Here is a 25,981-nt window from a genome sequence, read left to right as displayed (position 1 = left end):
GCAACTGATTTGAATTTTTTGTGGTTAGTTACATCTCAAATAAACATTAACAAAATATCTGATCTATTTTTCATAAAATTTGGGTAAATTTACTGTGAAGTTAAGATAAAAATAAAATTTCTAAGTAAAGATTGTACTAAATGGTTTTCATGTACTGGTTATTTAGTGTGTGGATTAACACTTCTTTCTGCTTCCTTTTTAGTGGCATTATCATTATTATTGTTGTTATTATTATTTTCTGTTTGCTAGAATAAGGACCAAAGTAAAGACTTCTTCTAGACTAGAGGATGGTTCTCAAATTAAATTCACATCTGGCTAAATAATGTAAAATTTATTTAAACTCGATTACTTAGCATTTAGTCAAATTTGCTGTATTAATAAACAGTAATAAGCTAACACTACTTTTCAAACTTTGCTGAATTCTGTGATCAAAGATATCATTTATTTGATTTCTCTCCACCCAAAATCAATATATCTGTCATAATTACACAATGAGTAAGGTTTTGTTCTTCTCATCAAATTACTACTTATTTACAGAAACTAGGCTTACTTCCTCTACCATTCACTTATTTGAGATTAAAGTAACATTTATAATTTGTTTTCTATGATCCAGGCATTGTTCTAGGCACTGGAGATACATTTATTGGCAAGATTCACAGTCTCTACCCTCATAGGATTTTTATTCTAGTGGACAGAGACAGATAATAAGCAAATAAATAAGGAAAGATGATTTCAGATAATATGTGCTATGAAGAAAATAAAAGTGTGATGTAGCAGTGACAGTGATGGGCTAATTTATATACAATGGTCAGAAAATGTCTGTCTAAGGAATTGGCATTTGAACTGACAGGGATGGCAGTTTGCTTTCTTCAAGGGAAAGGTTGTCAAGGTGCCTTATAGGAGAGCATTCATTAACTCGGCTATCAGAGAGCTTGCAGGCTTGAAAATCTGATTTTATCAGCACAGGAAGAGTAGATCCATCTCTCTGTAGTGGATTCACTTCATCCAAGCTCAGGAGACTAATTTATTTAACCAAAATGCAAAACTGTAGTTTTAAAATAAGGAATAACTATTACAACGTTCAGAATATTGAAAATCCTTATGACAAGACAAACATTTTCTCTGCCTGTGAGAAGATTCACATGGAAAGCCAAGTAATTGTCATTGATATTGATAAGCATGTTAGTGGATATCTGCATCTAATGTGTTTATAACAATAGCAGTAATCTTGCCAGTGGGGCTGGCATATGTAGACTATAACTCTAGGCATCCATTTCCACATTTGGGATGGTCTTGCCAGTGAGTCTAGACTCTTGGTCATTTTGGGTAAGTCTACTTTTCTTCTCCTTTTCTCTACTTTTCCAAACTTAACAGGCCCCCCTCCCCCATTTTTGGATACCTAGAACTTCTTCTCTGACTAACATTCTCTTTTAGATATGTTAATAACTTCAAGGGAGCCCTGGTGGCACAGTGGTTAAGTGTTTGGCTGCTAACCAAAAGGGTGGCAGTTCGAATTCACCAGCCCCTCCTTGGAAACCTTATGGCATAGTTCTGCTCTGTCCTGTAGGTTCGCTATGAGTTGGAATTGACTCAGTGGCAATGGGTAATAACTTCAAGCAGGTTACATTAAATTCATAAGGGCCTAAGGAGTCATTCAGCTTTTGCATATCTGATTTTTTTTTATTATATTTTGATTCTGAAGTTTATGATTTCTCTATTAGAAATTCTTATTGTTTTACTACTAACATCTTGAAGAAAGCATGAAACTCAAGTATGCTCATAGTACTCGTGTTTGAAGATGACACAGATAAAAACATATAGCAGACTGTGATTTTAAACTACTGATGAAAAAATATCTCTATAATATAAATATTTTTAGCTCTCTAATTGTCCGTTCTAAGCCTTTTCCTGGGATTGGAAACTGAAGACATACCATGATAGATCATGACATGCTAATGGAAATTACAATGAAGTTGACATTTCATATTTATTATATGCCTCAACTGTGCTGGGTATCATGCTAATGGAAATGTCTAGTCCATAAAAAATCATATAAATTCAGTCTTATATCAATTTCCAATCTTTCTAACTGGTTACCTTTAGTTTCTTTTATCCTTAGAAAGTTATTATTTTCTGTCAATTTAATAATAACCATAACTCAGTGTTTCAATTGAACTTACCCTAAATAAAAGTGGTTTCTGAATTTGGCCTTTAATTTAGTTCTAGTTTTCAAAATTCTCTTTTATCATGTGTTGATTTAGGAATAAAGATAGAATATACTATTCCAAGGAAAGACTGATTGTGTTCTAAAGAACAAGCAAAAGAAACAAACAGAGTGAGAAAGGAGGAGAGAAGTAGAGATAGAGGGGGAAGAGAGGAGAGGGTAAAGAAGGGGGACAAACATTCAACTATGTTTTATTTTCTGTTCAGTTTTCTTTGGCTGAAAATATGTTTTTGTCTTCAGTTTCAATAGTCTACCTGAAACCACTTCCCTTCTTCTACTTTTCATCATTTTAAAGTAATTTTTAAATTATTTTAAATGCAGGAAGATAGTTTAAGTACAATATTTTTACACAAATGACACGCATCTTCTATGTTTATTTGCCAGCGTTGGCTTCCCCACCCCCCTGACAAGGTATTTTCATAAGCACTGCTATGCTTTTTTTTTTTTACAGCAACATGTAAAAAAAATTGCCATAGCAGTGCTTATGAAAATACCTTGCAGGGGGAGGACGCGGTTGGCAAACATAGAAGGTGTGCTTTATTTGGGTAAGAAATACAGTAGTAAAATTAAGCTATGTTTTCTTTTCCACAATCAGACTGTGGATGCATGTTCTTCCATGATTTTTTTTTGCAGTTATCTTTTAGTAACAGTTATCTGCTATCAGTATCGTAACATGTGGATTAAGAAAAGAGGCAGCTCTTAGCTTCCTGGTTGTTTGGCCAGAGCGAAGATGAGCATAGTAACAGCAAAGAGGTTTCCAGAAAAAGCATGAAATAAAGAAAGTACAGAAAAATTGAGCTGCTTGTGCTTCTTTAGGCATGAAATCTTTCCTTTGGGGCCTCACTTTCTTTCTAAAATATGGGAGTGTTTGTTATCTCCGTCTTCACAGAACATTTAATACTCAGGAATGAGGCAAAGGAATCACAGGGGATTGTGATTGCCAAAATTAGGAAACACAATAAAAACAGTAGGAATCTTCCCAAAATCCACCACTCCTGTTTCCGTGAGTAGTAGTGCCGCCATTCTTCCCCGACTAATCGCTCCCTTTTAGAAGTTTGCACCACATCTGCAGGCCTCATCTCTTCAGGTCTACATTATAGTCTTTAACTTACTTCCCTGACCTGACTCCTCTATTTTTTACCAAGCCATCCTAACTTACAAGGCCAGACTCAGATTTTAAAATACCACTTTTATAATCTCTCAGTCCTATTTAAAACACTTCTTCTATGGCTGTATATTGTCCACTTAATCAAATGCAAACTCTTACCTCCTTCCCACCCATTACCCACTGCCGTCTAGTAGATTCCAACTCACAGTGACCCTATAGGACAGAGTAGAACTGCCCCATAGGGTTTCCAAGGAACAGCTGGTAGATTCGAACTGCTGACCTTTTGGTTAGCAGCTGAGCTCTTAACCAGTGCGCCACCTGTTTTTTAAATAGGGCATCAAGGATGTGTGAGTTTTGTTAAATGATAATTTGTATTATCGATTTTGTGCATTCATGTTCTCCCATGATTTTTTTTTTTTGCAGTTCTTATACAGAAAGATTAAATTCTCCAGTGATATTTTTAAAATATCAACCTATATGCACTTTAGAATGTAAAATAACAGTATAAGGTTTAAACTCAGGCACAGACCCATTATTCTGAGCATTATTTTATGGAAACTTCGTCTTTCAGTGTAAATATTATTGGGAATTTTCCTTTCAATCTCAGACTCTTAATTTGTCATCTTTCCAAGCAGCATCTATAAACCTCCCTTATGCCCATAGATGTGAGTGCCTCTCATTGGTGTGGCAGTATTATTTGATGAAACTTACGTTATAGGAATAACTGTATTTTAATGGTGGGGGGAGGCTTGTGTATACACAAAGCCATGAATATTTTCATTGTAAACCAAGTTAAAATTAAAAAGAAAAGGAGATGAGGCACAATAGTTAAACATTAGAATCCACTGTGAAAACGTTTTACTGTGAAAGTATCTTATGCTGTAAGCAGTAAAGCCACTTTATGGTCATAAGCTTGAAATAATTTCTCTAGTTCAGTTATTTGCCTATCAGGTAAACTGACTGAGAAATCTTGTATTTCTTGCATTTGCTTAGATTGGCCTCTCCTCTGAGCATTTTGGTCCAGGGTGCTTTGTTCTCATATTTCTATCTTTTAGGTTTCTACTTTCAGTACCCAGCTTCAGACACCACTTCCGGCTCTTATTGCTTTTATAAACGATTTATACACATTTTTTAGCCTTGAACCTTGCCACTGTCTTAGGGAGAAGATCTTCTTCTTTCTCTCTCTCTTTCCAAGCATCTGGGTAAGAGGGCTCCCAACACATGATCATTACTCAGGCCCCTGCTGTCCAGTTTGGCTGTCCCAACTTTCTCTGCTAAATGAGAGAAATTCACCAATCTGATCATGTCAATTCCCTGCTTACATTCATTCAAAGCCTTGCTGTTTCCTTATTATGGTATTCAAAAACTTTTCTAACTTTAGCTCGCTTCACTTCTGACGTTCGTTCTATACTCTAGATATATCAAACTTTTTTTTTTTAGTTTCTTGAACCTGCTTGTTTCCCTACTTTTTTCAATTTTCTTTTTTCCATTTTGCGTCTCTTCTCAGGATGATACTGTCCTGTTCATTCACATGAAAAGCTCCTGTTACCTTTCAAAACTTGATTCCCATAACTTCGTTTTCCTCTGTACACCTTCTTGTACTCCGGAGTCCTTGCTTTCCTCAGCTCGACAGTCTTATTCTGTGTTCCACAGCCTCCTAGCCCAGAGGTAATTCATGTATCTCACTTGTAAGTGTATTTAAGTCAGGGAATATATCTTTGATCTTTGTAACTAGAGTGCATTACACAGTGACTGACAGAGTGGGCGAAAAGTAAATGTTTGTTATGTAATTTAATGAACAATAGGCATTTCCATTCTCAATTCTTAAATACGTTGACTTTTTGAAGGGATTTTAAAATTGGGATATTATGTCCAATTTTTCAGAAAACGAAAGCAATTAGAAGAAATAATTTATTCTTGCCTGTATGTACATAGGAAACCCTGATGATGTAGTGGTTAAGAGCTACGGCTGCTAACCAAAAGGTCAGCAGTGTGAATCCACCAGGCGCTCCTTGGAAACTCTATTGGGCAGCTCTACTCTGTCCTATAGGGTCGCTATGAATCGGAGTCAACTCGATGGCAACAGGTTTGGGGTTTTGGTATGCCTGCATAGTAAAGTAGAGATTCCATATTAAATCAGTTTTATATTTGAAATAAATATAGTCAGTCAATTTGGAAACACCCCAGGAAATTGCCATCTTGGAGATTCTCGTATCATTGTCATTAGATCAGTCCACCAAAGCATAGCCACATGTTATATTTCTTCGGTTGAGCCTCAGATAACGTTGCTGCCTTGTGTTTCATGCTGTATGAAACGTATGTGTCTTCAAGCACTAAACCTGCTCTTGACACAGTGAGACGCTCAAACTGTGAGAGACATGCAGGGACTGAGACCAACTGAGGGTCCAGTAGTCTCATCTTATGTGTCATGTGTCAGCTTACTCAGTGAAAGTTTATGCACTGAGTCATCTGCCCTATTTAAACTATTAGGGTGTTTGCTTACTTTTTCTCTTAATTTCTTTTTAAAATGAGTAGGGTTAAGTTCAGATGAGTTAAGAATGTGTGTGATGTGACTCCAGGGTAGAAGTATGGGAGGGATTTTTTTTTGGTTGATTTACCCAAATAATTTTTAGTTTTATAGGTCCTTTAGAAGATATACTCATATAGATATAAGTTAAATGTATGTACAGTAAGAAGTTAAGTGTATATATGTATATACGAGGAGCCCTGGTGATGTGATGCTTATGCACTTGGCTGCTAACTGAAAGGTCAGTAGTTCAAACCCACCAGCTGCTCCACAGGAAAAGATATGGCATTCTCCTTCTGTAAAGATTTACAGCCTTGGAAACCCTATGGAGTAGTTCTACTCTGTCCCATAGGGTCACTGTGAGTCGGAATCAACTCAGTGGCAATGGGGTTTTGGTTTTTGGTTAGGTGTATACAGAAACTTGGGGACAGCCAGATGTTATGGTTATTGGTTATGTCTCTCTGATGTAATCAATGCACCATGAAAGAAACTGAACTCATTTAAAATTAGGAAAAAAGGAAGCCCAGTACCTTTGAATAGAGGATAAGGCAATCATGTGGCTTCTAGTTCACTGTAACCTATGCTATTCTGATTCCTTTATCCTTTGGTATATTTAATTGCAGATAGCAAGAATAACCCTTTCTATATCCACAGTAAAACTTTGTGATGGATAGAATCCATGAGAGATAATTAAGAAACTTGGTTAATGCAAAATAATTATTTTATACTCTTATTCTGGGTAACTCGAAGAATGGTCTTCTAAAACGTTTGGAACGACCTCCAAATCATAAGTTGCCTTAAAGCAAAGAGGATATCTAAGAGTGTGGAAGAATATTCACATACTGATTCATTAATTTAACAAAAATTTCTGAATATCTAATATATGCCAGGCTCCAGTTTAGGAAATGAATGTACCATATTGAATAAGACAGATAGCTCCCAGTTCTCCTGGAGCTTATATTATAAAACGATAAGGGAAACTGGACAGAAATTGACTGAAAGTGGTAGCAGGGCTATTACTTTAGATGATATATCGAAGAAGGCCTCTCTGAAAAAGTGAAGTACAAGTTGAGGTGTAAATTAGGAGAAGAAGCCAGTCATGTGAATGTTAGGAGAAGAGTGTCCCAACAGAATGAACAGCAAATGGAAACACACAGAAGTGAGGATGAAATCAGCTAGTTGAGAAGTCTAAAGAAGGCCAGAGTGTCTAGTGCATGTTGGGAAGAGTATAGTACAATATGGACCTGGAGAAATAAACAGGAGCCAAGTCTTATGGGACTTTGTAGGCCTTTGTAAGAGACCTTATGAGAAATCCAAAGATTTTATTCTAAGCCTAAGTAATCAGTCATACCTTGAGAACCCAGAAATCATCACCAATAGGAGCTCAGAATGGTATTTCATTATATGCACCCAATTCTTTTTGTAATATGTTGCCTATTGTTTTGCTGGTGGGCTTGGTGAGTCAGTATGGTTACTGGTTAAGAGAGCAGTCTTTGGAATCCAACAGACATGGATTTGAATCCTGACTTATTTACTCGTTAGGTGTGTGTCCTTGGTTAATGATAACCTTTTTAAGCTTTAATTTCCTCTGTAAAATATGTGATAATAATAGTACTTACCTCTTAAGGTTGTTTTGAGAATTAAATGAAGTAATTACATAATTTGCAGCACTATGCCTGATACATAGTAAAGAGTCAATAAATATTAATGATTATTATAAAGCAAAGTAGGGAAGAGGGAGCAATACTGAATACGCCTCCAAAATGGGCAATATTTGTGGTATTTAGAGCATTTTGTTTCATTGCTCTAGGGTTGCGGCGTTGTCCCTTTAGTCTCATAATTTTTGTTACTTGTCATAGGTTTTTCATAGTCATTACAAATGCAGAATCTGTCGTAAAGAAAATGTTATTTTACACACACACAAAAGGAGATAGGTAGCTGAATTCTGCGTATTTTATAAGAGCATCACTGGAAAAAAAATCTCCCTAGAAAGTAATGGGTTCAGATTAAAGATCTATCCCAGAAAAATCTCTTTTTAATAGATAGATATTTATCTCTGTAAATTTTATAATAGTATTTCCTTCATATTTTTCCAGCTAGCTAGTAGAATATCCCAGTATTATTTTTTTCTTCAGAAAAATATGACCAAAAGAATGAGACGCTTAGTGTAAGAATAGAGGACTTCGCAATGCAGAATTACTCTTTTCCTTAGGGTGTGAGAATGTGAAGAATTTCTCATCTGCCTTTACTTCTTCTCTTTGCTGTGCTGATACTGCCACATTTTAATTACAATAGTAGTCAAAACATTAACAAGTTGTCATGATTTTTAATTCGATCAATTATTTCTTTTATATATCTTATTAAAATAATTCCCCAAAATTTGGAACAAAAACATTTGACTCATTTGAACGTTGTTGAAGTTAGATTTTTTGGAGAAAAGGAAAAAAATCAATATTATTTTTCAATAACTGTGTTTCATATTATTTTAAAATCTGAAGGAAATTCATTAGATAAATATTCTCACTAAATTCCATTTATAGTTATGAACTAAGTATATAAAACAATAAGGTTTCTTTTTTTTTTTACCTTTTGTTCCCTTTTTCCTTTTTTATTGTCCAGTTATAGAATCCGGATCAAAGAGTCAGTTTGTTTTGAAAACATATATTTAACTGCACAAATATTTATTTGAGTAACTAATTCTAGAATGCTGCTTAACAAGAAAATTGAAGCTATGCTTACTGGTATATTCACAATGGCGGTGCAAAGTAAATGATGTTAATGAAGATGATGATAGCACCTGAACTCTATTGTGCATTCTATTCTCTCTCTCTCTGTAAGACAAGCAGACGTCACAATATCACTTTTTGAAATGAGCAGTCTGAGACTCTGGTTAAATACCTTGCCTAAGGTCAATTTTAGTAAAGAACAGAGCCAAGATTCAAACCTAGTTCTGAATGACTCCAAAGTTTTCCTCTCTATATCACCTACCTTTGATAAAGTAATGAAGCGGATTTATTCAGCCACCTGCAAATGTCAGCTTCATTACACTTAATTTTTATGAACATTTTGATCCTTTATATTGCATTTTAGGTTTTGTATCTGCTTTCACGGTTGGTAGTGTCACTGTATCTTCAATACCTGCCAATATGTAAAAACCAACTTTTTTTTTCTTTTTAAAAAATCAGCAATGAGTTCTGATTTCGTGACCCTTCTGGTAAGAATTAGATGGATGCACAGCATCTTTGTATTTACAATGTACAGTTTTCAGAATAGATTTTCTTCCTCCTATCCACATCACTATCAAACTTGAACAAATTATTCCTAGTCTCAGATGAGGATTAAAAAATTAGAAGTGTTTATGCTTTCAGATATAGAATAATCAAAATGACAATGTTTAAAAGTTGTATCTACAATTAATAATGATTTAAAGGAAGTTCATGATAGAATTCAGAATGTTGGGCATTTATATCAAACTCATGAGTTGCAAAAATAAATATACTTTTTATCAGAATAGTCTTTCTGCTACATTGGCTTTGCAAATAGCTAAACATAGTAGATGCTCCGTAAGTGAAGACTGATGTTATTATGATGCTATTATTAATAAGGCCATCCAAATATTTAAAATTCTTTGCAAATACCCATTTGAAAAAAAAAGAAAAAAAAAAAGCTTATTATGAGCTCTTCCACTCATTGAGCTGCTCAGCTTGATCAGTAAATTACTTATAAAGATAGTAATGATTAGGAAGGTGATAATGATTATGATGACAACAGCAAACACCTAAAAATACATAATATATTCAGGAACTTCGCTTAGAGAAACTCATTTTATGCCTCCAGTAGGCCTAGAGAGTAGGTATATTAGGTACATACTAATTTTACAGATAAGCAAACTGAGGCACAGGAGGTTAAGTAATTCTCCAAGATGTCAAAGCTTGTCATTGATAGAGGAAGATTCTGGCCATGAAGTCCCCACTCTTAACAACTATGATTAAGAATTTTCCAAAAATTAAATAAATATATGTAAAGCATTTAAAACCTAATAGCATTCAATTCCTCAGTTAGTCTCTGCTACTATTGCTTAAATATTATTATAATCATAATATGTAATCATATTAAAGATTTTCATTGTCCATTTTGAGGGAACTTTTATCTCTTAATTATGGGTAAACAAAGACCTCAAAATATTTAAAGATGCAAACAATTTTGCATAAAATCAGTCATTCTTATTTTTAGCCAGCTTTGTTATTAAATATCAGTGTGTGTTGTAAATAATCCTTTGGATACCACTTAGATTCCTAGAAGGAATCTGTATTGTTTTATTTTAAAGACAAATGGTCTTAGTGGAGAAAATAAGATTATGCTAAAACACCTGTTAACACCAAGCATGGAATAAAAATAAAGGGCTCAAAATCAAGATATTTAAAAAAAAAAAAAAACCACCAACTTCTTTATAACCTTTGATATTTCTGTTATTTCCACTTTTTCTATTTATTGAATTTGAAGGTACCCATTCAGGAGTTTCAGGTTTGCAAATATTTAGGAAAAATGCTTGAAATTCTATTTCTGTTTTTGATTTCCATCACAACCACTTCATATAAAGCACAGGCATGCACATAGATGGGGAGAAAATTATGTCTTCTTGAGCTTTGAGGGAGAAGTCCATGTTGGCAGAGGCTGAAGATGTACATTTAGATGAATTTACATGAACACCTCAAATTTAGGGTGCTAGTCTGAACGGCAAAACTTTGGAATTTTCACATTTTTACTATAACAAGGTGGGTTAAAACAGCCTGTTAGTATAAGGAGTATTTTTGAAACTGTTGAAACTTGGCTACTGTTCTTTCATCCACTGTTCCGTAGTCTTGACAGAAACTTGATTTAACTTGCAGAGAGAAAGTGAAAGACAGAGAAAGGTGTCTATATGAAATGCCCTGGAGAGAAGCAGAACTCCTGTAAGGCAACATTTAGGCATTGAGTGTGACACTGTATTAACCTTTTTAATGGATGTATGTAATAAAGTGACATGTAAATGGAACACAAGGGGAGATATGACACTATATCTGGAAAAGGATAAAACAGTTGGTTGAATACTGGGCTATTATAGCAGTTTGCAAACCTTGGATAAACTCAGTCAGCGGTTGTATAATTGGTTATTCAATCCCGACCCTTGTTCACAGCTCAAAGCCAGGAACACTGAGACCTGTTGCCAATTTGAGTGAATATAGTGACTGTACTCAGCCGGGGCCTAACATTGGAGCCAGGCCTTTTCCTGTGGGCTGGTTTCCACCATGTCTGGGACTGGCTCAGTGACAGTGGGTCTTTGTTGTGAAAGGCTGGCTGGTACTCCCCTCCTTTGCAAAATGTCTAACAGCTACACAAATATAAGAAAATAGGAAAAGGGACTTACTGTAGCTTTTCTCTTAGTAAGTTTGAGAGAAGTTATTAGTTTTCCTTTATTTCTTTTTCTTTCTTTTTTTTTGCCCGTCTTTTTGGAAGGTCTGACTAAAGCAAACTTAAAGAGTGATATAAGAGCTTGCTTCCAGATAAGAATTGAACCTTGGTAGTCCCTAATTAGAGTATGATATGTATGGAGACGTGTATAGTTTAATTTGATTCACAGAAATGGATTTCTGAATAAGATATTTTTACTCTTCCTCCTTTCACTTACGAAAATTCATGTACCAGGAAGACTGTTTTCACTGAATATATCCTCTGTGACTGAAAGATGTAGCATGTTTATAAACCTGTTATGTATTTAACTTCATGAAATGTGCACCCCACCTTTTCTGCCCAAACATACTGAAGAGAGGCCAACAGGCTAACCACTTACTGTTTCTAGTCTAGTAAAATTTGAGAGATAAATCAGTGAAGATTTTGATTTGAGTTTGTGATATAAAGAATGCCCAGTCTTGTTACAGTGCCCAATTCATAAAGGCATCTTTAGCAAGCTTGTAGTATTTGCCAGTTAGGTGCTACTTGCTGATAGGATGACAGTTGCCAGCTGCAGTCAATTACACTTCCATTATTTCTGTTGTTTAAACATGCCTAGGAATACCAGTTCAGAGACTTTCACAAAATGTATACAAGTTCCAAAACAAAGTAAAAAGCATGTTAAAAAAAAAAAAAAAAGACATTCTGCGTTAAGAACTTTTTCTGAGAGTTTTTATAATCTTTTTGCCACCCCCACCTCCTCCCTGATCCCACCTCATATACCCCACATTTATAAAATCACACACACAACACACAGTGTTTGATTTAATGCAGAGTTGCAATTCAATCAGGAGACTGCTGAGGTCATATAATATAAACGGCTATAGCACTCTTGGCTCAGTAATAGCCTGGATAATTCAGGGTTTTGTTTTTGTTAATTGGGTAATCTCCTGTAGGGGGTGGGGGGAGGACTAAATATTTTTGACTGTATGTCATTAAAAAGAAGCCAAGAACTTGAAGGTGGTGGTCTGGGTGGGGGCAAGGAGGTGAGTTTCTGCAGTGGACAAGGGAAAAGGAAAGCGGTTGTTTTGAAACCGTGACAGGACAAAGGAAAAAGAAGCAAATTGTTTTTGAATAGAAAATTAATCATTGAAAAGAGACTGGCTATTGTGAGGCAAACATAAAAGTAGAGGGAGCGTTTAACTTGAAATATATGAGAAAAAAGCACTATAGAAACTCCAACAGAGGCCTTTAATGGAAAATACACCCGGCCATCTCATTATAAGTACATCCCTGGGAGCCAAGTGTTATGAGTATTAGTAAGAAGGTGGTATTATAAAAAAATTGATTATAATCAAGCCTAATGTATTTGAGGCTTAATAAAAGTATTGTATGGGAGTAGTGAGTATCATGGCATAATAGAGACCTCTTAGTATTGGATTGTCCATAAGTATTATATTTCATAATGTTGATCTGTGGAGGCCTTTACTTCCTGATGGGAAAATAGAAACTTGTATTGGTAAAGAGAAGATCACAGAGTTGTTGTCCGGCCCCTATTAACCCCAGAAAATACAATTCAGTGTATATCTTATTGCCTTAATCTTAATTTTCTAGTTTATGTTATAACACATTATTGTATATAACAAACAGATGTCTCCCCTAGGTCACAGTTTGTAATTTAGTAAATTGTAGGTGTCCAACTGGAGAGCTTAGAGCTGGTGGTGAAGAATGAATGCTTGAGATGCCTCATTAATTTAATGTAGGTAAGAGGCTGGTGGGCTTAAAGGATTTGGTGGTAGCCCCATAGAGAACTACCAAAATGTGATTCAAAGAGTGTGGAATAAATTTTTTTTCCCTCTTTTTCTTCCCCCCCTCCATGCTGTGAAGTCTCACCGATCATTATTTTTAAACACTTTATGTGTCACAACAACAACAGAAAGACTAAAATACATACGAAAAAAAGAGTTTCAGTTAAACTCAAATCAAGTACTTCTTTTTTTTTTAAAGGTGTTGGTTTATAGATTTTATACAGCTTAGTTGGGCAGAGCTCTTCACACGCCTTGGGATTTAGCTTTGCTATTTGATGATTTCTAAGTATGCTGAGCTATAAACTGAACAATTTGCTGAGAAGTGAGAGAGAAATAAATAACCTGGTTTTTACATCTAGAATTACGGGCTAAAATAATAAATTGGCACCTACTGTGTAATAGGAAAACCTGTTAGATTATATATCTAATGTAATTTATCAATTTGGAAAACATTCTTTCCAAACATGTTAATCCCTTCATTAAACAAAGTAATTTATTTCTCTGTCGTTCCTTGATAGCTGTCATGGAACACTAATGTTTTTCCTCTCTCTCTTTAGAAATGGAACAGTTTTTTTCTCCTAATCTCATAAACAAATGATAAGTTAATCGGATAATACTGTTTTTAATATTGATCCCTGTCTAGTAATAAAGATCAATTTTGAAGATCACAAATTTAGTGAAATGACTTTTACATATTTAGTTTACCAAATTTCTTACGTCAAATTATGGGCTTTCCGCAAATTAGATTCTGGGCAACTACCACAAATGGAATTACGTATTTGAAATGCTTATAATTTAACTGAAGACCTCAATGCCTGTTATTAGAACAGTTTAATTTATAAGAATGATTCAGATGTATGTTTTATATGAATCTAATTCTTCCTGGAGAATTATGTGAATTTTTCCAAAGAGCTGAAGGCTGTGCAGTTTTCCCGGAATCTTCTTCAATATTCATTCATTGCACTGTTCAGTTTTAGTAGGAGATCTAATGACCTTGTAACAGAGACCCTATCGGCCTTAAACATACTCTGCACCTTTTTGTGAGAGCTGAGATAGCAGGTTCTTGGGGGTTTTCATTTCCCTCAGAGAAAATTCCCAGAGGTATGAACACATTTGAATCTCTGACATGTGGAGCACAGACTTTTGTGGCTTTAAAAAAGACCATTCCCAAGTTTGTAAATGCTTGCTCTCTGACCCCTAGGTCAGAAAACTGGGTGGTCTCTTATTTTTCTGGTTTCATCCATCCTTTTGGGGTGAAATATTGTTCTATATATTAATTTTTTAACTGCTGATATTTCATTTTATTTCACTAAAATTCCTGGACCATTTCAGATAGGCTTTTCCCCCTCACCTTTTTTAGAATTTAATTCTTTTAAATCAGTGAATCGTTAGGAAACCATGGGATACACACAATGTGGGAACATCCCTTGAGCCCTCCCCACCCCTCACCTTTTTTTCCTCATGCATTTCAAAAGAGGGGTAAAGTGGGTTCAAATTATATATAAATGTATTCATTATATTAAATATATATGTACATGAGAAAGAGATTTAGGTGACATCTATCCGTCTATCTCTTGTATATTATACAAATGAGAGAAACTGTTCAGTGTTTACTTCGAAAAAGCTAAGCATAGGGGAAAGAAAGAATATTCAACAGTTCTTTCTCTCTTTCCTCCTCCTCACCCTGCAGGATATTTAATTACCCTTTCAAATGTTTATGTATCATGTTTTCATCTTATTTGTTAGATTTGAGGCATAATTGTATGGATGTTACCGACTGTTTTTAAGAATATGGAAAGAATACACAGTCCAAATGTTGATATGCTGTAGAAATCCATACTACTTACATTCAAGGCATTAATTGAATGTTTTATTGTCTACCACATTACCTGGATTCCCTGGGTAGTGCAAATGGTTAAACACTCCACTACTAAGTGAAAGGTAGGTGGTTTGAACCCACTCAGAGGTGCCTCAGAAGGCAGGCCTGGCAATCTGCTTCCAAAAAGTCACAGCCTTGAAGACCCTATGGAGTGATTGTACTCTGCACACATGAATTGGTACTCACTCCATAGCAACTAACAACACACCATAATACCCTTTCCAAGTTTAAGTAATTTGTTGTCCTGCACTTAAAGGCTTTACCAAAAAAAAAACAACAACAAAACCAAACCAAACCCATTGCGGTCGAGACGATTCCAACTCATTACAACCTGGTAGGACAAAGTAGAATTGCTCCATAGGGTTTTCCAAGGAAAATTCGAACTGCTGACCTTTTTGATTAGCAGCCAAGGTCTTAACCACTGTACCACCAGGGTTCATCACAGGGAATTTTATGAATAATGAGGATGTTATCTCATTCATCATTCTCTTATAAATCTAATCCTTTGTAACATTATTCCACGATTCCTCTCTGAACCTATCTAGACTTTAGTTCTTAACCATTCAGAGAGGATGTCCCGGTCATTTAGCTGACTCTCAGGATTTTCTGTTTTTCTGTCTGCCGCTTACATCAGCAGATGTGTGCCTCTTAAGTATGTAACACATTATGTTAAAGAATATATATATATATTCCTAACATGTAGTTACATGATTCATAAACCCTAATTGAAGATTTCGAAACAAAATTTTTGGTTTCAATACTCCAGTAATTCTTTTTTTCTTTTCCTTTTAAATAGACAAAATATACATTAGTTTCTGGTACTTCATTATTGTGTTTTAATGTGACTTTTTTTTTCTTTTGGAATGCTGTATTTCCTGAAGTTGTAAAATAGAGAAGTATTGCAATAGATTTTGATATTTTAGTTGATAATGTTAAATTATTACTCAGATCACACTGTACTGCTAGTAAAATTCTGTCACCTTTCTAAGACGACCCCAATAGGTTATACTCCTTTGAGTCTTACTAATTTTAAATAAGTTTTCAATGCAGATTTCCAAAGATTTAATAGGATGTTTTTATCTATATTTTTATACCCTGAATAAGTGTTTATTCATCAGAAAATTACCTTGGATCTTGGAAAAGTGCATACTCCTCGGGCTTAACCAAGATGTAATGAACCAGACTCTCTAGGTGGCCCTAGCATTTTCCATTTTAAAGAAGTTTCCCTAGGACTATGAATTCTAGGTGAATAAGATTCGTTTCTGTTTTGCTCTTGATGATATCGCCCATGCCTGGAAGAATACCTACTACCTAGCATTTGTTGAATTGACATACTGTAGTAGTCTTATTCATATACATATATTTTAACTGAACTTTAAATTGCTAGTGAGATTCAATTCATATTCTTTTTCTAAATATAGATAAGATGAGAAATTGGCACCATTTTTGGAAATTACTGCCTAGTGGAGTTTTTTTTTTTTTTTATAGTAGATTCGATTGGTAAACAAAGAATTGCCTTACTTTATAGCAGTACTATAATAGTAGTCTTTTGGGAAAAATCTATCAGCACATTATTCACTATTCATTAATTTAATAGTTTAAGAAAGGTATAATTATCTCTAATTTTACTTCAATAAATGAAACAGTAGGATTGTGTCTTAGTGACACTACAGCAATTTCAGTCAAAGGTTTTAGATTCTGGTCACTCGTAGTCTGTACATCTTCCCCACAAGATGATGAGTTTGTTCAGGTGCAGAGGCCAAGTCCTAGCACCTATCACAGTGCCATAACCCAAAAAACCAAACCTGTTGCCTTCAAGTCGATTCTGACTTATAGCGACCCCATAGGACAGAGTAGAACTGCCCCATAGGGTCTCCAAAGCTGTAAATCTTTACAGAAGCAGACTGCTATATCTTTCCCCTGCAGAGTGGCTGATGAGTTCCAACCAATGACCTTCTGGTTAGCAGCTGAGCGCTTAACTACTGCACCACCAGGGTTCCAGTTCACAGTGCCATGGCAGTGTCTTAATAGATGGTTGTTAGATGAATGAATAAGTGAATAGAGTATGATGCCTCCTGATCATGTGTGTGTTTAAATTAATATATGCCGTTAAAGACAAAGAAGATAATGTTATTATACGTTTTCTATTCAGAAATAAAAGAAGTATGTCCATAGATTGTACACGCCCAATTCTATATCCTCTGCTTTTAACACAAAGAATGGTAAATCTCTGTTGATACAGAAAAAAGTAAAAACCACACTGCTTTTGTCTTTATCCAGACATTTTTCTTTGTTATATTTCTTTTGCTTCCTTTTTTTATCGTCTTTCATTTGCTCCCTCTTGAATAAAAATATCTCTTAAAGAGAACTCTTACAGTTTGATATTTTTTGCTGTTCTGCATATTTGGGGGTCACAGCCTATCACAGCTAACATACAACTACAGGTTTCATTGTGGTTAAATTGTAGGTAAGCTTGTGAAAATTAAATGCCATTTTGCAAATAAAACTATTGTATTTCCTCATCTAAAATTACTCTTAAAAAAGACACAGTCCGAAACCACGCAAGATTATTGAAAGACCAAATGTAACAAGTTGTTAAGGCAGATGGACTACTTTGGTTGAGAAGACTATGTGCAAATTTTGATACACGATTTGAAGCAGACCAGAGAATATTTGTCTTAATTTTTAAATCTAATGTTATTTATTAGCACCTACAAAATAATTTGAATGATAACTAGCTTTGCTGCTCAACTCTCCAACTACCTGCACATGCCAATCTCTGATTTATGATATGAATCATGTCAGTTTTTCATTGTTCATATCCTTTCAGGCATCTGGCAAGCTGAGATTGCGAGTTGTACTCACATATGTTGTGATAGAGAAGAGTCAGGATGTGTAGTGGTTTAGCATCAGGCTTTAATTCTCACTTCCAGTGGCAAAACATTCTGTCATATTTTTAAAGTATTGCAATGCTTATTTTAATATATGTTGTTTTCTATTTCTGTGCTTTCTGTATCTTCTCTACCAACCCCTTTAATAATTTTGAACAACCACCCAAAAAATTCTACAAATATGATCATTAATTTTTGTTGTCACCATGGTCTAGATATCTAATTACATGAATGATGTAGGAATACACTTTTTATAGTAGGTAATTACTTCATTTATAATTCAAATACACATTTAGGTAATTCTTTTCTTAAATATGTGAATAGGCATACATAATATGCTTAGAAATACGCATTCTCATCTTTACTGAACTCTGATATGCTTAAATCATCTTAAGCATCTCCTCAATTTGTTTATAAATTTGTCTTGTGAAGTGAAGACTTTGTTTTAAATGTACCTGATTCTCACATATCTTATGCTATAATTTAGTTCTTATGGCTTCTCTTCTATTTTTCTTTCTTTTTCTATCTCGCATGTACACAGTTAAGAAAATATGAAATAAAATATATGGAATTTAACATTTATTACAACAGTTCTCTGAAAAATTTTGGTATAAGATGGATGAAATGATAAAAGTAATTATAAAAGTCTTTTTGTCGGAAAGATTTTATTTTTTATAAGTTGCCTATTATGCATGTCTCATAAACATCTTTCCCCTCAATTTTCTTCCTCACAAGTTGTTTTTGATTTTCTGTTCTTCCCCCCTTTTCTCTAGCAGCCCCTTTGCTTCCTCCTACTCTCAACTCTGATTCCTCTCATTATAAGTAATGGTTACAACTTGATTCACATCTTTCCACCCACATGTTGCTGACATCATGAATTATTTGGATCCAAATGGACAATATTCATTAGCTGTGCACTTTACTGAAAAAACACACGAGTGCTGCACTCTCCCATTTTTATTAAAAGTTAAAATGATTTTGCTGTCATGGGGGTGGGGGTGAGTTAACCATGATAGAGAACAGGGCTACAGTGCTAATACATAAAAATAATAACTATTACTGCTGGTTGAATGACCCTGGGAAAAGAACTCTACAAAGCTATTTATTGTTCCCTTCCACTTGTCAACAGCACTGGCTTAAAAGCTTTGGCCATTGTTGAGGACCTAATAGCACCTTTGGAAAGTTAGAATGATAACTGTCCAGGAAAAAAAAAAAAAAGCAGGTAAAGATTAGTTGGGTAAGTGTGTGTATATGTGTGTGTGTTATTTTGGGACATTTCATATATTAACCTAATGGAAGTGACACCTTCCCTGTTCTCACCCTACTACATCCCTTTCCCATATTATCTTTGTTGACATGAGTCAGCTAAGAAATTCATAGAAATGGCAGAAAACCAACAAGACTGAGTCGTGGCTCATTATCATAGGAAGTGTAGAGGTAGGACTTGCTACCTACTAATGAGGTTTTTGATTTCTGATTAGTTTCTTTGCAGGCAAGGTAAAACATATATGTGCAGTATAACTGATTTCTGAAATAATTCTTTTTGGTTGTTGCATACTAAGCTGTAGTTGTAATGTTAGTTAACATTTATTAGGTGTTACTACGTGCTCAGTACTATTTCAAGTGCTTTACATAATTTAGCTGACTTAATTATCACAACAACTATATAAGTGCAGTCATTATCCCCTCATGTGGATGAGTGAATTGAAGCAGAGAGGTTAGATTATTTGCCAAAGGTCATATAACTAGTAAGTGATGGAGTCAAGTTGTATGACATTAAATTATTATTTATTTTTAATAGCAAAACACAAGAGATATTTTGTTCTTAAGAATAATTCTTTGTAATTAATTTTTGAAATGCTACTCTCAAATAACTTACATTATTTTTGTTGGTACGTAATATTTGATACAAGAACAAAACGAACAGTTATAGTCTGTGTAAGAAAATGCACTTCCTTAGTGAGTGAAGAAGAAGACGAAACAACCATCTACTCCATCACTCACAAAGTAAGTCCATCATATAGTAGAGAGTTATCATATAGTGCGGAGTTACAAGTATAAAATATAGAGCTATGTTGTGAGATGTAATCCCACGGTTATTGATGTGTAGCAATTATACCATATTGATTATGGAATATATAACCATGTGATGAATTATTCTTATAAAATGTGGTATACAATTGGTATAATTGAACAGGTGTGTTAATCATTTCACCTTGTGCAAAAAGAAAATTTAAACCTCTGACTAACGATTGGTATTACATATTCCAAAAACTGATTGCACATTAAAAATTTCAAAGCTTGAGTCAGCAGGCCAAAGTTATTGTTTATTTATTTTTTCTGTTAACAAGCCCTTCTTAATTTTCAAGTGGAAAGAAACAAGTATTTTGGAAGTACTAAAAGTAAAGTATGTCCAGAACTTAATTCACTTCAGGCAATTGCGTATAAAAATAAGGCTTATTGAAATCCTAATGCTTAGGAATTTCAAACGTGTTTCTGTTGCATGTGTTGTGGTGGATGTTATTTTTTTAACATTTCCTAGAAGAACTTGACATTTTCAGTAGCAGATTAGCTGTAGTGCTTGTTTAATGGGACTGTTACATGGCCTTCTGGATTTCCATGCATGAATAACTTTACAGATACTTAAAAGTTTTTACATTTCTTGCATTGCATTGTTTAATATTTTGTCCCCAAATGTTGTCTAAACATGCAGGTATTGAACACTTACTATTACATGATGTCTAGAGTTAGGCTCATCTCCCCAACAAAACAGATAATCTTATTATCAGTAATAGAATAGTTTAAAGGCAACTTACTGAATTGTATTTAGCTCTTTGAAGGAAACATAACTTGCAGTTTCATGGGGCTATCAGATGAAATGTTCTAAGGGGAGAATATTGAGTTAACATACCTAATGCTAACCACTGGGACCTATCATATAATTATTAACTAAAACTAGATGAGGGGAGCAAAACTCAAATCAAAATTTCATTTTTAACAAGTTTGAGTTGTTATTATAAGAACTTGGGGTGTTATGAGGTATATTGAAGAGAGCTTTGGACTAGAATTTAGGCTTCAAGTCCTGCCTAATTATGTATTAGCTGTGTGACTTTAGACAAGTTATTTAACATCTCTAGTTTACAGTTTTTCAGTCTGTTGAAGGAAGAGTTTGGTCTAGATAAGTACTACCCAAATTATATTGAACAAATCTCCCAACACTAATATTCTTGGTCAGATATAACACAACACTATATAATCCATAATTTACTTAAAGATTGGCAGTCTGCTAGCATATAAAAAGATTTAAGTCTTGTAAAAAAAGAAATCTAAATTTGTTTAGTGTTAATTGGATTTACGTGAAAATGGAATGCTTATTTTCTTTGTTTTATTTTTAGTTTTAAGTGACCAAACAATTTATGTCCGATAAACGTTTTAGTAAATTACTTTTATGAAATGCTTGCTAAATGATATCTAAAGATTCCTTCCAGCTCTAAAATTCTGATTTTATGATATGAACAATATCCATATGCTTTAACTTCTTGACTTCAAAGGAGGTAATGACATATTTTGAAGTTTAGCCATCCTGGTGTTTCTTCCCAAAGAGGACTCCCATTCGTAACTGTGTATGTTATCTCATGTCAGGAATAACAGAGATTAGTTTAAACTACAAAATTAAAGTATAAACAGTAGATTTGGTATGATCTAACTCCTGGGACTTTGTTTAAAAAGTCAAGTATTATACATATGTATTTTTTTGCTCGTTCATTTTTTCAGTGAGCTCTGCCACAGTGGCTCAAGGGAGATTAAGGGGAAAGGAAAAAAAAAAAAACCTACATAAACACAAAGCAAAAACCTGAGCTTGTGTGTAAAGCTACTACACTAGAGCGAATGTGGTTTAATTCTTGTACTGGCAGCTTGTTGGAGAATTACAGTATGTTGGCATGAGTCTTTAGGTCTCCTTGTTCCAGATGAGGGAGTCAGTCTTAAGAGTGTTTGGCACTGAAGGGAAAAAGGAGTGAGAGTTACAGGGAATGAACAGGCCCTAAAGAGTCAGGATGCTGTTGTAACAATGGCTGGCATAGTTAGGGGGGGTTATTCACTGGCGGGGATTGCCACAGGTATTGATGTGAAGAAGCATATGTGAGCAAAAGAGGCAAGGGTAAGAAGGGAGAAGTAAGCAAATATATCAAAAGGTTCCTGATGGCAGAAAGAGACAAAAGTAGTCCAATTAGATTCATCTTAATATTTGTGTGTTGACTAATGAAGGATATCTTTCATTTCTCTCTGATCTATCTTATGGCTTATTTCTTAACATTTATTTTATTTTCTCTTTTAAAATGTATACATATTTGCCTTTGCCCTGAATCAAGGACCTGGTTTTGCATTTCATCTGTTCCACTTTCTGGCTAGGTGATGTTGAGCAATGTATCTTTCAGACCTTAGTTTCCTCATCTGCTAAATGGATGTGACAGTAATATATGCCATTGATAGAATTATTGTATCTGACAGCATCCTGTAAATTGATAGCTATGCAAATTATTATTATTATCTCTCACACTTATTTTAATAAAGTGATCCTAAGTTATCTAGAGTTGCTGTAACAGAAATACCACAAGTGGATGGCTTTAACAAATAGAAATTTATTCTCTCACCGTCTAGGAGGCTAGAAGTCTGAATTTAGGGCTCCAGCTTCAGGGAAAGGCTTTCTCTCTCTGTCGGCTCTGGGGTAAGGTCCTTGTCATCAATCTTCCTCTGGTCTAGAGGCTTCTTAGTGCAAGGACCACAGGACCAAAGGATGCACTCTGCTTCCAGCACTTCTTTCTTGGTGGTATGAGGTCCCTCTACCCTCTGCTCGCTTCTTTCTTTTCTATCTCAAAAGAGATTGACTCAAAATATAACCTAATAATGTAGGTTGTGTCCTGCCTTATTAACATAACTGCCTCCAGTCTTGCCTCATTTACATCATGCAGTAAGGATTTACAACACATAGGATAATTACATCAGAGCACAAAATAGAGGACAACCACACAATACTGGGAATCATGGCCTAGCCAAGTGGACACACATTTTGGCGAGACACAGTTCAGTCCATTACAGATCCCTAGTTCCTTTTTTGAAGGTAATCATGATTCTCCAGTGCTTGGAATAAGTAAACTTCAGGAGAAGCAAATCTCAGTAGAATCTTAAGTGTTTCAATTAAAAATATGACATGTCTTAACATGGAAATTATGGATGTTACAGAATTTGAACTTTTAAACATTTGCAAATTACTACAATCTTATTGTCTATTTTACTCCATCAGCACTTAAACAGCACTTATAATTGTGTCAAATTTCTGTTTACTCATATTCACACATTAGTGAACAGATGTATTATAAATATTGGGATTTTGCCATTTCATCTTTTACATTTCTAATCATGATTTTCTATGGGATCTTTACTATTTTCGGAGAGATTAAATCATTGGTACATGTCCATCCATTACATTAATTAGTCTGAGATCATTTTTTGCTAATTGTTCATGAATTATCAATGGGAACAAATTGAATTGGTAGCAGTTGGTAGAATACTATATGTGAATTTGCTCAAAGTTCTTTGTTTTCCAGAAATTCAGGTAGAGAGGTGAAGTGATATGCTTAAGGTCCCTGAGGTATAACACCAGTGGCAAAGTCTGGAGATCCCAGGTTGTTTAATTTATGGCCCAACAGTTCTTCCATGATATATTAAAAAAAAAAAAAAAAAAAAAAGGGGACCCATGTTATTATGTATCTTTGCTATGTGAGTATTGTATATTGTTGCCTATAGATCATAGGTTTTCTTTAAACTGTCCAGAATTTTAAAGAGGAAAGTCATGTAGTGGAACTATATCCTGAGCATAATGATAATTTAAAGAAATACTGACTTTTAATCCTACCATGGCTGCTCATAAGTGTCTGTTACCCTGGAAAATTCCATTCATCCTTCAAGTTTTTACTTCTTCCTCCAGTGGAGTTAATAGCAATAGTTTTTCCTACTATACAGGATTGTTTTGCAAATGAAGTGAGGTAAAGTGGGTGTACTGGAAAGAGCAAAGTCTTTAGGACCCATTAGGTTGAACTTAGCTCTATGTTGGGAAAGTAAAGATATTCCCCTAAGCTTTGATTTCTTAAACTATTAAACAGACGTAAAAACCAGTCTGTCAGATCACTTCTGACTGATGGCAACCCCATGTGTGCCAGAGTAGAACCGTGCTCCATAGAGTTTTCAATGGCTGATTTTTTGGAAGTAGATCCTCAGGCCTTTCTTCTGAAGCACCTCTGGGTGGACTCAAACCTCCAAACTTTCAATTAGCTGCTGAGCAAGTTAACCACCACCCAGGGACTTCAACACAGATGTACCAGTATCTAATCCAGAAGATTATTATGAGAAGTTTGACATACCGCATGCAGTGACCTGGTATACTACTTAGCACTTAGCCCTCAAACTAGTACCTATCATTATCATTTCATTGTCCACAACAGCATTAGTAATTTGTAGGAAGAAAAACTTGGTTCAAACCTTAACTCTGCCTATTACAGTTTGTGAAACATCACATAATCCCTTTTCTTCTTTTTGTTTGTTTTTAAAACTATACAAAAAAATAATAATAACCTAACCCAAGTCTTCAGGTTTGCTATGATTAAATGAGAGAACACAGGTAAAAGCATCTAGCATAGTTCCTTGCATCTAGGCTACTCAGTAAATGTTTACTGAGTCTAAATTTAAAGTATCTGCTTCATCCAAATTGCAAGTATTAATGTCTTTATTTGTCCATAGACAAGACAACCCTGAGTTAGATGTGTTTCTGATTTTACATTTTCCAAATAACTTGGACTTAAAGAAGTTATTCATTTTTCAGTAGTGAATGTTGAAAGTCCGGTACTTGAAAAAAATGGCTCTGTAGTTGAGCCTTCTATCTTTATGCTAGTAATAAAGAGGCCAGGAATGTTCTACAGGTTTCAGAAATCTGGCTGATGTTTCTTTAACTCTGCAACTTAGACAGAAGACTTCTGTTTCTTTATGAGCACACTACAGTGAATATTTTGTCTAGCTGCAGGGGAAAAGCTTTGTCATGGACTTTGCAGACAATAGCCTTAAAGGTAAAATGGTCTGCTTTTGGTGCTGGAAGGTTCAGGAGCCTATTGTTAGTGCACAATGGATTTCTACTGCTGCATTCCTGCTTTGCAAAGGTTTGTTAGCTTTTAATGACTGACAGTACTCTATTGCAGATACCACATTGGCTGTGCCCTGTTTACATGCTACTCAAGAACTTTTGTAGATTGCTGGAAGAAAAGAAACAGTGGTGTTTATTTGACCTACTCTGATAAGGTTTAAAAAATTATTTCTTTCACAAAGTGTTTACTTGGAATGTAGAAACGTTGGAAATCCTGACAGAAGGTTTTAAAATTTATTTTTGAAGCCTCAATAAACAGACTTATTGATCACAATGAGAAGATATAATGTTTTATTGCTCATAGAATTGCCTTTATTTTCAGAACATTATGGTATAAAATAGGGCTATTTAAAAAATAAAAGAATATTTAGTAATTTTTTTTCTGAAGTGTGAAGATAGAAACATATATTTTGTTATAAAGGAAGAAAACAGTTCACACGTTCCATAGGTGAATCTGCACATAGTAGTAGTGGTACGTGGATCTATATTTTCACCTATACGTATGGGCTGTGTAAAGCAGTGGTCAGTCAGAGCTTTTCATCATTTTATTTTCCACCGTTTTTTGACGTCTGAGAGAGAAGTGTTCTACACTGTTGCAGTTTTTCCAAGGAAAACTGCACCTCAGCTTTTTTGAAAATTCCACACAGGCTTGGTGACTGGTAGCTTATGGCTGTAAGATGGGGCCTGAAAAAAAGTAGATAGCATTAGTCAAAGACGGTGACAAAGGCCCCCCTAATGCATTTTACTGTGGGGAAAATTAACCAGTTTCTAATAATCTTATGGTCTCTAGGCCAGACGGTCCCTTTGATAAGTTAACACGTACTCCCTTTATGCTCCTAGTAGGGGGTGAACAAATGCCTGCACAAACACAAATGCACATAAACACCAATGTGGAGAATGGCAGTGTATGTCTTAGATCTAG

The 25,981-nt window shown here is 34.8% G+C and overlaps 1 protein-coding gene across 1 annotated transcript in view; it reads left to right on the top strand.

Annotated features, from left to right (window-relative positions):
* SOX5 (SRY-box transcription factor 5) overlaps positions 1-25,981 on the top strand; it is a 955,120-nt gene that overhangs the window by 696,496 nt on the left and 232,643 nt on the right. The window lies entirely within an intron of this gene.

The sequence above is a fragment of the Trichechus manatus genome, unplaced genomic scaffold, assembly GCF_000243295.1.
Source record: "Trichechus manatus latirostris isolate Lorelei unplaced genomic scaffold, TriManLat1.0 scaffold00112, whole genome shotgun sequence".
Taxonomy (NCBI): domain Eukaryota; kingdom Metazoa; phylum Chordata; class Mammalia; order Sirenia; family Trichechidae; genus Trichechus; species Trichechus manatus.
The sequence above is the reverse complement of the archived record's forward strand: the minus strand, read 5'-3'. Positions and strand labels throughout refer to the sequence as shown.